Source organism: Wyeomyia smithii, chromosome 3 (genome assembly GCF_029784165.1).
Source record: "Wyeomyia smithii strain HCP4-BCI-WySm-NY-G18 chromosome 3, ASM2978416v1, whole genome shotgun sequence".
Taxonomy (NCBI): domain Eukaryota; kingdom Metazoa; phylum Arthropoda; class Insecta; order Diptera; family Culicidae; genus Wyeomyia; species Wyeomyia smithii.
In genome coordinates this window covers 77,321,690-77,334,659 of record NC_073696.1, presented here as the reverse complement: position 1 = coordinate 77,334,659, position 12,970 = coordinate 77,321,690, and the positions used below count along the sequence as shown (strand labels likewise).

Sequence of the window (12,970 nt, the reverse complement as noted above, 5' to 3'; positions counted from 1 at the left end):
GACGTATTCTGGATTCGACATAGGATCTCAACGATCTGTCGCCATAAAAGTAAGTTGTGATGCTAACTTTTATAAAATTGAAAAATTTACCGCCAAGTTTTGAACGCAGATTACGATCAAAGCTGAGAACAAAGCCAAATATCATATAGGTATTTTTGGAACTGGGATGATATCCAGATATCATAGGAAATCGAACTTAGATGCCATGTTGAAATCCAAGATTGATCCCGGTCTCTGGTACAGAACATACGAGCACTGAGTACCATTTAATATGCGTTTTTTTACGGAATCTAGATGGCGCTCAGAGGTTGGAGCCCGACTCAGATATCATTTTCAAAGCTACGATTGTGGCAACCGGTTCCGAAAAACAGCCTTAAACTATCGAATATAACGATATCATCGATATAGACGTCATTTTCAATTTTAAGATGGCAACAGCGGAAGACAACCAAAATGGCTAAATACCACCCAATATGAATTTTCTGATGGTGAACTGCTGAACACGTGTCACTTGAGACCTCATTGTGGTCATCCACCTTTATCCCCCTCGGGTTTGTGGTTTCGAAGGGGACCCTCCATCACAGACCAAATGATTACCTTGCGCAAACCCTCGATAAATTTCGAAAATTCAACTTGTAGACTCACCGTCTGTTCATAGACTTCAGAGCAGCTTACGACTCAGTTAAGAGAAACAACACATAATTTATTGATATAAATGCATTTATTATTGGAGAGAAGTTTTTTTCGAACTTATCTTTGTCGATCTTGCGATTGTGGCTTTGCACACAACCCACTATTTGTGAAGAGGTGCTCTTCCAACAACTGTGTTTTAGCAACCTTCCACATTATTTTCGAACGACTTAGAGCTAAACAACATTCCTAATCATTTATTAATGTTGGAAGAAAATTGATAGTGTAACTTACCGCTTCAGAGTATCAAATAGATTAATCTTAATCGAGTGTATTAACCTTAATCCATTGCAAGAAAAACATTGACAGGCTGTTGTAACTCAAGGCTAACGTTGCGGGGACTTGTCTCGTACACAACCGCTTCAACAGTTGTAAGTGGATTTTTTACGTGGATTTCGGAATTTATGTGGTTTTTCATACTCGTACTCGTACTCGTATCCACGCGTTAAGAACGTCTTTAGTGTACATATATTAATGATGTCCAAAAATTACCAAGGACCAAAGACAAATGACTCAAAATAATTAGGAAAACAATTGAAAAGAAAAATATTTAATTAAACAACCACTAAGAGCAAGCGCACCGGTGAGTTGCCATTTGAGTTGCTATTTTCACAACGCTGGCCGTTGCTATTTTGGATAGCAACCGATGTTCGCACCGGTCGTTGCTTTCGAGGATTACCAATTCATCTATTTTTTTAACGCCAGCAGATGCTAATTTCTAAAGACCGTCAATAGCTAGCATTAGCAAAATGTTTGTGTGTGTCGTATTTCTCAAAATTCTGCGCATCTAGTAATAACCAATTTATCTGTCCGTCAATTGTTTCCGGAATGATCTACGTTCTTTCTGCTTCATAAAATATCCCCTTTATTTCAAGCAACTCAGTTTTAACTTTGTTTCCGTTCTCCCAAATTATCAATAAAACAATTCTGTTGCAGGTTTCTTCGTTTGTGCGTGCATGGATTTTTTTTATCCTTGTATGTTTAATTAAAGTAATTGCGTTAGACCGTGGAACGTTTCGCAACGTTGCCTCCAATAACTATTATACTCAAAATTGACGAACTGTCATTAATTGTATTTTATACTTTGTGCTGTCTCGATTCCTACAATTTGCTATTAATATTTGCAAATTTGCAGCCAAACAAAATTTAAATGTAGAACGCGGAAATTGTTCACGAGTATTTGGTTGATTCTAGTGACGAAGAAAATGATTTCGCGAAACAAATCTTTTTATACGCGAGTATGAAAAGGATTTTTGGAAAGATTCGGAGTGGCTCTCAGCCTGGAAAACGGTAAAATATTGTCCGCTATGCTGAGGAAGTTTGCCATCCAGCGTTTTAACAATGTTTTTGTTTCGGAAACACCGGTCTATACAGATGACCATTTCCGACGCCGCTTTTGAATTCGTCTTACGTTGTTTTCGAAAATAAAACAGCTGTAGATGCGAAAAATGGTTTTTTGTTCAACAACCGGACGCAACGGGAATCTGAGACTAACATCCCTTCAAAAGAGTCAGCAGCAATAGTCGGTAATACTCCCGAGCAATTCGCTCAAACCTTCCAGGTTTATTGAAATAATGACATGGTTGACCAATCTTGTGAGGATTTGAGCTTTATGCTTCGTGTAGATTAGAGTGCCAACCAAAATGGCGTTCGAATTCAAAAAAACCTAAATTAATCCACCTAGCGGTCAGACCCAGCCTTTCTCATTCAAAATTTTATTTGTAAAAATAGATTTACATGAACGCTCCAATCCAATAAATGTATATTCACTCTTTAGGTTCTAAAATATTGATGTTGTAAACTATACATATAAAATCCGGTCTGTCTGTTTGTCTGTCAGTTTGATCCATATAGGCTCGAAAACTACCGAACCGATCGACGTGAAAATTTGTATGTAGGGGTTTTTGGTCTCGATAATGGTTCCTACACTGTAAAGAAATGCCACTATTATTTCGAGTGTTTTTGCACTTGACTCGATTCGTCACGTCGCACTGCAAATTGAAGTGATTTAGTGTTGATTTCACAATGATTAACACTTTCCAATAGAATGATCTTGCGTTGAAAACTGTTCAATGGAAATCACCATCATATTATAATGAATATCTATTGTATTTGCACCACTGTTTAAATCAATTGAATTGGAGCTGCAATTCTAATTGACAAACGTCAAAAACATAAAACGAAACAAAAATAGTGACAGTGGCGAAAGGCTCAAGTAGCACATTTTCCCCAGAGATTAGAAATTTGTTTAAAGTAAGTTATATTGAATCTTTGATATTAAAATAATAATAAAACAACTCTTTTACAGATCCTGAAATTGAATGCACCGACACAGCGACAGAGATCATTTTGTAATCAAATTGAAAACCTAGAATAAAATAAAATTGAAAAATCTGAAATAAACAGAAACCTTTTGAATTTATTGTGTTAAGCTGATAATATCCAAATGACCGACATTCCGTATCTCAAACATAAGCATATCAAAAAAGATGAATATAACAACAGAAAATCAAGTGATTTGCTGTTGATTTCATCGTTCTTTGCGTTAACATGTTTCGAAAGATTTACTTTTCATTTTAAAATGTTAGGCAAGTAGTGCGAATTCAACAGCAAATCACTTCACTTCGACGTGAAAATTTTTTACAGTGTATGATAGTTTGAGACCCCTCCCTCTTCTGGAAAGGAGGGGTCCAATACAAATGAAACATTTGGCAGGTGAATGTTTTTAGTGGTAACAAATGTGTTTGACCAAATAATACTCAATATGGATATTTTCGTAATCGAGATGATGCATAGAAACCAAACATTGACCCTGAACACCATTTCGAATTTAAAGACGACTACTTTTAGTTTATGGAAAACAACCAAAATAACTAAATACCTCCCAATATGAGTATTTCCGGGGTCAGATTGACGCCAGAAAATTTGCTAGAAATGACCGAATACCACCCAATAATAATATATTCATGATTAAGGTGATGTACAAAAGCCGAGGATGTTGTCATTTCGACAAAACCAATCATTTCAAACGATTTGTTATTTGGCTTTGATCATATCCTATGGCCGATTCGTCGTGCATTTTCAGACTTTAAACACATCGCAAGGAAACAATGAATTTGGAACGTTCAAATAGTACGATACCGCATTTAATTTATGTTGAGGCCACATATATCGATCAGAGCAGGTATAGTGTTAAATAGTCTTTGAATTTCTTTTCTTTCCATAACTTTTGAGCCACATATCAAAGCGTTATGAAGTTTGTTATTTGTAAGCTTAAGAGATGACTCGTTCGTATGACAATAGTGATGTTCAAATAAGTTATGTAATCTTTGAGATAATAGACTTTCGTTGTTTTATTAACAATTTAATACATAACGGTTGCTTAAGTTCGATTATAATCAAATGAAATAAAATGAAATGGGAACGTATAGGGCAGCCAAACTGCCACGTGTTCAATCATAATTCATTAGTTAACCCTTCAAATCGGTTGTGTGGTTACTGAGATAATGAAGTTATGTCATTTTCACATTTCGGTACATTACAAACGAAGTTACAGTCCAATTACAGTAAAATTCAATAGGGTGTTCCGAGGCAGCTAGACTTATTAGTTGACACTAATTTTGTGAAAATCGGGTCAGCCATCTCTGAGAAAAGTGAGTGAGTCCAAGTAGTCTTCGGAAAAAGTTCCTTTTCATAGCTGGATTTCACATTTTTAAACATAACAGGCAAAGTAATAGTCCGATTGCAAAACAAATCAATAGGGTCTTAAGGGGCAACTAGACCTTCCATTTGACACTAATTTCATAAAAATCGGTCCAGCCATCTCTGAGAAACATGAGTGAGATTAAACAGTCTTCAGAACACGTTTCTTTTCATAACTTTTGAACCACAAGTTCAATCTTTATGAAATTCAAAAGTTAAGGGTTTTTAGGTAGCCCGTTCATTTGAGACCAATTTTGTTCAAATTGGTTGTGTAGTTTCTGAGATAATGATGTTTCATGATTTTTACATTTCGATATATAACCTCTAAACCAAAAATTCGATTACAATAAAATTTAATAGAGTCTTATGGGACAACAAGACCTATCATTTGCAATTAATTTCATGAAAATCGGTCTAGCCATCTCTGAGAAAAGTGAGTGAGAATATAAATCTGCACATACACACACACATACACACACACATACACACACACATACACACACATACATTCAGAAAATGCTCAGCTCGTCGAGCTGAGTCGAGTGATATATGCCATTCGGCCCTTTGGAGCACTTTTATACTTTCGGTTTTGCAAGTGATTGCTATACCTTTCTAGGAGAAAGGCAAAAAAATATTAATTGGGAGTGAAATATTCGTGCTGAAGAAATAGCGAAATAAAAGAAATGACTTTGAATTTCGTACACTTCAATCACGAGCAATACCGGGAACGTACTAATAGCTCAATACCAAATTTAAATTTTGTTTAGGCCATATGTTTTGATCAAAGCAGTTACAGTTTTAAATAGTCTTTGAATTTCGTTTCTTTTTATAACTTTTGAACCACATATCAAATGAAATTTCTTACTTGTGAATTTGAGAGACAACCCGTTCAAATGACACTAGATATGTTCAAATAAGTCGTGTGATCTTTGAGATAATAGACTTTCGTTGTTTTGAAGTAGAATACTTCTCTCAGGAAGTTCGGCTACATAGGGATGTGAAATGAAAATCTAAAACCGAAAAAAGTGAAAAATATGTCCAATTTCAAATGCTAATAAATCGGTTAGTATTCGATGGATTTCCTTCGTTCTTGCAGCAATAGATTGGAAAATCTTCTAAGATTCTTCCCAAAATAAGATAATTGTAATTTTATTATTCAAACTATTGTACTATTGAAAATAGTCAAACCTTTTCAAAACGGAAAATTCGACCTCTGATTGGGCGTAATATGCTTGCTTCCCAAGCACGGTCGACAGGATCATATACCTTGCAATTGAAAACATACTTTTTGGCCTATATAAGAGCCTGTTTCAGCCGGAGCCGCTCATAATAGTTCTAGACAGCGACAACAGCAGTCGTCCTTCCTTAGCAGCAGCACTAGCCCTGTGGTTGGTCACCACGTCTCAGGAGCAGCGCGGTTTTTCTCAGCGTGTGTCGCCAGACAGCCATTTTTCCCCTCGTGTTGGGGCAGCATGAAGATTGCCATCAGAAAATTTAATTTCGGAAATCAAAATGCCTTTTTCAAGGCAAATAAACAAGTCATTGAAAGTTAATAATTTTTGTCAACGCAAACAAGCATTCTGTGTTGCATTCTAGCAATTTAAATCTGTCGCACCCGTCTAATTTACTGAATGTGAAATAGCTTCCACAGTGCATGTTGTCCGTGTATCTTAATTCCCCCAATGTTAAGGCACCTCAAAGGTTGTAATTAGCAAACGATTTTGAACCGCAAAATGCTTTTGAAATAGAATACTTCTCTCAGGAAGTTCGGCTACATAGGGATGTGAAATGAGAATCTAAAACTGAAAAAAATGAGAAATATGTCCAATTTAGAATGCTAATAAATCGGTTAGTTTTCAATGGATTTCTCACGTTTTTTGCAGCAATCGATAAGAAAATCTTCTAAGATTCCTACCAAATGCATGAAATTGCAATTTTATTATTCGAACTATTGTACTATTGAAAATTCTTAAGCCTTGTCAAAACACAAAATTCCACCTCTGATTGGTCGTTATACGATTGCTTTCCCAAGCACGGTCGGCAGAGTTATGAACCTAGTAAATTGGGAATGCATCATTTGGCCTATATAAGAGCTTCATCAGATAATAAACAGACATTTCATCGGATATTAAATTAAACAACTGAAATTTGAAGAACACAAATGAATATTCGAAGAGTTAATATTTTCTCGTTTTGCGCTATAATCCAAAGTTAATTATCTTCATCTACATGCATACTCTGACTATTATTACGTGTTTGCGTCGCTTAGTGTTTGGCTACGGTTATGCAGAACGCAAATAACAGCGCGATGCGATTCGGCAAGACGAAATGTGTTGAAATGTATAACTCTACTTCGCCTTAAAAACAGCTGTGCATTTCACCACGGTACGGCGAATCGCATCGCGTCGTCATTCGCGTTCTGCATAACCGTAGCCTTTGTTCCGTTCCCGTTTAATGATGTTGTATTAAATGTGCCTATTACAATTCGGCAGCACTTCAACTTCTCATTTGCACAAAATTTTAGAATATTCAATGAACTTCATTCAAAATATCAAACAAAAAGAAATAACAATACTGCCAATGAACGGTCAACGTTTATTTACTAGAAAAAATGACTGACACGCAAGCAGCCGGGTTGTCTTTCTTGTAAAAGTATTCTACTTCAACCTTGCGGTCGTGGCTTTGCATACAACCTTCCTGTGATTTTTTATAATTTAATACATAACGGTTGGAATAAAAATACGATTATAGTCAAATAAAATGGGAACCTATAGGAAAGCCAAACTTTTCATTTGACACTAAGATTGTTGAATTTAGTCCAGCCATTTTTGGGAAAACTAGTGAATTTGAAAACTCACCGGAACATGTTTCTTTTCACAATTTTTGAACCACGTGTTTAATCACTATAAAATTCATCAATTAATCTTTAACTAGCCCGTTCATTTGATACCAATATTGTTCAAATCGGTTGTGTACTTTCTGAGATAATGAAGTTTCGTGATTTTCATATTTTGATACATTACAGACAAAGTAACAGACCGGTTACATTGAAATTCAATAGGGTGTTATGAGGCGGCTAGACCTTTCATTTGACACTAGTTTCGTGAAAATCGGTTCAGCCATCTCTGACAAAAGTGAGTGAGTTTAAGTAGTCTTCGGAATATGTTTCTTTTCAAAGCTATATTTTACATTTTTAAACATAACAGGCAAAGTAATAGTCCGATTGCAAAAAAAATCAATGAAGTCTTATGGGGTAACTAGACCTTCCAAATGACACTGATTTTGTGGAAATCGGTCCAGCCATCTCTGAGAAACATGAGTGAGATTAAACAGTCTTCAGAACACGTTTCTTTAAATAACTTCTGAACCACAAGTTCAATCTTCATGAAACTCAAAAGTTAAGGGCTTTTTAAGTAGCTCGTTAATTTAAAACCAATTTTGTTAAAATCGGTTGAGTAGTTTCTGAGATAATTATGTTTCGTGATTTTTACATTTTTAAACATAACCTCTAAACCAAAAATCCGATTGCAATGAAATTTAATAGGGTCTTATGGGGCAACTAGACCTCTCATTTGCAATCAATTTCATGAAGATCGGTCCAGCCATCACTGAGAAAATCGAGTGAGATTGGGAGAGCGTTACACACACACACACATTTACACACACACACACACCTACGCACACACACATACAGAAAATGCTCAGCTCGTCAAACTAAGTTGATTGATATACGAGATTCGACCCTTTGGAGCTTTTTTATACCTTTGGTTTTTCCAGTGATTGCTATACCTTTCTAGGAGAAAGGCAAAAAAAATAACTATAAATATTTACCTGCCCGAAAAAATACCCTGTGTAAAATTTCAGCTCAATCGAAATTGAAATAGACTGGTTCACGCCGATACTTGCGTCCTACGATGTGGCCAACCAAGCGCTGTTTCGTCTTCCGGGGTCGACCAATTATGTTCGAAACACTCATTATTTTCATAATATTGTTACGAACATTTACCATCGAGCACAACAAAACAAACAACAGTTTGACATTATACATCAAATAGCAACGATGCGGCACGTTACCATCACGTTGCCAAATTTAATAACTCGCTTCTACCCGAGGTGGGGATTGCTATTTCCCAAACCAATATAGCAACGCCCGGTGCGGTTGCCGCGTTATGGTGGGAGTTGCCAAACTAGCTTTAGAAACATCAATTTAGCCACCGGTGGGCTTGCTCTAAGAGAGAGCCGAAATGCCTTAATATTAACTGTCACTTTTCACTAATCACTACAGATTTCCTGTAAGAGGTCCAATAAAAATCAATAGAATAATTGTTCTACCCACCAACAGTCAACTGCGAAGTTCCTCGATCAAAAGCGGTGTTCACATCCCGTTCACGTGTTTAATCAAACTTGACATTAAATTTGAATGCGGAAGAATACAAATTAATAGAAGTGGTTCCTACTGAAATAGAGTTTAGCAATTCCAACAAATTTTTATTCGTCACGAAGTTCAGCCTAAGCTCTCAGTAACGATATAGATGCAAAAAAAGTATTTCTCGCCAAACATGTGAATAGGGCCCATGTACCATTTGTAAACAAGCCAAATTTTCTCATTTTGTGATAAATACAAGCGTAATCTATCCCTACAAATAAGATTTTTTGATAAAAGAAGTTGTTTTCAATCAACAAATCTTATTTGTATGGGCAGATTAAGCTTGTATTCGTCAAAAAACGTGAAATTGTGGCTTGTTTACATATGGCACATGGGCCCTTTTCACATGTTTGGCGAGATTTCTAATGCTTTCGAAAGACAGCTAAACACTCTTGATAACGGACTTTAGCATTCAATTACAGATTATTCTTTTGATCAACATCGGTTTCATTCCCGAATAGGACGGCACCGGTACCGACTGGTTGCGTACATGCACAAGCCAAGTTTTTTCCTACCTAAAACTCTCAGCAAATTGCTTAGGCTCGAGCAGCGAACTTGTTGGCCGTTAGCAAGGCTTTGCGTAGAGAGTTTCAATCCTTATCTGTACTTTTTCTAACTGACTTGGTCGATAAGTCGGGCGAAACTTCCGCTGTTACTCTCTGCCTCCTGCTAGGTACGAACAAATACGAACTAAGTCCATTGTGCCAATGTTTTCGTAGTAATGCTCGTAGAATGGAAAAGTTTGCTGTATGATTTACCTCTGTCTCACAGTGGCACGGCACAGCGAGCTGACCTATAATGCCTTACCGGATTGTGCTTGGAATTTGGCACTGCATTATTGTTTCGTTCAGTGGATACTTCGTACCGGTGGAATAGTTTTTCAAAAGTCGGTTCTTTCGGCGCTATAGGACTAGTTTGTTTCGATAAAGTGGAATTAGTTGGGACCAGCAGGGTAGAGAGAAAAAATATCCCCGTCCAGATGCAGAGAAACGGATTACGAATGACGGCCACTTATCTAGACTGTTAAGTGCTTACATGTGCATAGGGGGAAACGGAAGCAACCCGAAGTGACATATTAGAGGTCGTAAGTTTACTGTTGATGGAGAGTTACGACAGTGGTTCACATAGATCTGAATATCTGCGCTATCTTACGTAAAAGGTTTTTGACAGAACAGTTATCAGAGTGAATCTACTTGTACACAGCTCTCGTTATTTCAATGGTCCAAGCTGGTCTTCTTGAGAAACATCAAAATGCATTTCTCAAATGCTGTGGTGGAATATACAACATCCATTTGAAGCCGTATGAATAAAGAATGAATAACGTAGGATGTCTAAGAAAGCAAAAACTGATTCTACGGTCAGATACCAAACTATGTTGAAAACTCGAAACATTATTCTATCATTCATCGATGTCGCTACTTTCGTCCTTTTTATGAACAAGATAAACCTCTGCTCTGAAACACAATAGAATACACAATTCTCTGATTATCTTGGGATAGTTTATACGAGCTTGATTTAAATTAGATTTTCTCATTCGTGGTGGAGCATGCAATCCTTCTACGAAAGCAAATAAAGACTCGTTCGTGTGCTATTTTTTCGGAAATATTTGATAACAGCACAGTTTGAACATGGGGTTGGGAATGCTAACAATGAGCAAGAGCGAACACGACACATGTATCACGTTTCTGATTCTGAACCGGAAATGAATTTTTTAAACTGTAAGCTATACAACGTGGCACGGAAATGGAGAGGAAAAATATGTCTTGTACGCCATTTCATTCTACTAATAGCCCACATGCTGCTGTTTTCTTTTTGAGCTGCTAACCGCATCTGTGAATTCTTTCTGCCGGAGGTGCATTATTTTGTGCAGCATGTATTAATCTTTTAAGACTTGAATTTACCGCGTTTGGTTGCTTGCGTTGGATTCGACATCGCCAAGGCGAGACCGTGAGCGGTATTTTCCAGACTCTATTACTAGAAACCGTTGAAGTAGGTAGATTTTGACTCTATCTAACATTTTGCTGCGTACTCGAGTATGTAAATCTTTTCCGTTTTTTAATCATGTTGTAAGCATTAGAACAGAATATATCTTCTGTATGTTTGATGTTGGTATCATGTCACCTCGTAGAACGGTACACTGTACGTATGGTAGCATCAAAACAGCTCATATATGCTAGCATCTTCTCTGTCTCTAGTGTGGTCGTTGCTTTCGTTTAAATTTCATGAGGTGTAAAATAACTTCTACTTCAATGCGGACTTTTAGTATTCAACCCGTCCGTTGTGTCTTTGCAGTGTCATTCGGTTGCATGCTTGTGATCTTTCCGTGCCTCTGTACCGTCCCTCGATTTATGAAGGATTGCTAGATGAATGGATTTTACGAGTATTGTTTCGAAAGTGCCGAGCGTAATGCATTGACGACATTTTGGGAACGCTCTGAATCGTTTAGCAAGCATGTTTTATGATCTAGATGTGGTGCTGATTTCAGACAAGAAATTACTCACATCGTTGAATCGATGCACTTTATAAAGTAATAAACAGCATGACACCACGAGGAAGTTTTAGATAGAATGTAAGGAATGCTTTTTAAAAAGGAAAAATTTCTCAACTTCACGTTTGATAGATCCCGAACGAATGTTTACAATAGTTTTTCACTCCTCTACCCCGTCTTCGCTTATGCTCCGCATTCGAATTCGCTAATTGCTGCAGGCAGTTACTCGATTGAACGAGCTGCAACATGTTTTAACCATGTAAGTTTATGCAATGTACAACAATGTACAAGCGAACATTCTGACATGACTTTTCCGCTTGAGCTTGAGAAGTTTAAGGTACAAAGGCACACAAAATTAACTCACTGTGGAAAAGTGGCTACTAATTACTTACGTTGTCATTCAACTTTCGAGTGACCATAAATTAGTAGATTTGTTCGTAGTGATAATCGTGAAGCCATTCAAAAGTTTAAACTATAACTGGAATACTCAGACTCCTGAAGTGTTCGTTCAGTTTTAAGGGTTTACAATATGAAAAGAGTTGCTGCAAAATGAGAGTGTTTTCCGCGCGTATATGTTAACTGTGTACTGAGTAGTATTTATCTCAAGGCGAAATGGTTGTGTCGCGGCCATAGTGAATCGAACTTGCTTGCTTTTTCGAAATCTAAGATAGCGACTTCCGGTTTCTGGAAAACAGCCGACAGTGACAAAATATGGTATTTCCGTAATCATGATGATCCACGGATACTAAAAAATTCATCTCAGACACCATTTTGAATTCTAGAATGGTGACTTCCGGTTTTTGTAGAACATCTAGAAATGATTGAATACCATCCAATATGGGTATTTCCAGAATAGAGGTGATGTACAAAAGCTGAAAGGCAAGGATGTTCTCATTCTGATAAAACCAATCATTTCAAATGATTTTTCTTTTGTGTTCGAACGTATCCAATGCCTGATTCGTTATCTAGAGGGGAGGGCTCTTATACAGAAGAATCACAAATTCTTGCACAACTCGAGAAATAATCAAGCAAATGAAATCACATTTGGCAGGGGGAGGGTTTTATGATATTTTCATGAAGGCATGACACCCCTCCCTCTTCTGGAAGGGAGGGCTCTCATACATATGAAAAACAAATTTCTGCACAACTCAAGAGCTAATCAAGCAAATGGAACTATGGCTTGTAAAGGTTTTCAGGAGCAAGAAATGTTGCTATTGTTTGACACACCTCCGTAGTCTAGAAAGGAAAGGGGGTCTCCCATGCAAAAGAAACAAATATCTCTACCAATTTGTCCGGAAAACAGTTTAAAATGACCAGGGTGAAGCACGGCAGCCGATTATCGACCCCAGATGCCATTCTGAAATCCAAGATGGAAAATTCTGGTTTTTAAAAACCCTAAATTCATCCACCTATCGGTGGGACCCAGCCTTCCTCTTTTGAACTTATTTTTTGTTTGAATAGATTTACATTAAACTTTCGATTATTTACAAACCTCATTGGAAAATTCAGCTCCACATCGCGCTGATTTCCTGATCCTCTGTGGTACTTGCTTAATGGCTTTCTGAATTCCGGATGTATCAATTGTTTTGAGCTCCTTCTTGATATTTCTATCAAACAATCGACGTTTTTTGCTCTGTAACCTTTATGGTAGACCATTCGCTTCA

The 12,970-nt window shown here is 37.1% G+C and overlaps 1 protein-coding gene across 2 annotated transcripts in view; it reads right to left on the bottom strand.

The window, feature by feature from the left end:
- The window catches only part of LOC129732938 (neural cell adhesion molecule 2-like), a 189,184-nt gene that overhangs the window by 26,429 nt on the left and 149,785 nt on the right, over positions 1-12,970 (bottom strand). The gene's annotated exons all lie outside the window — the stretch shown is intronic.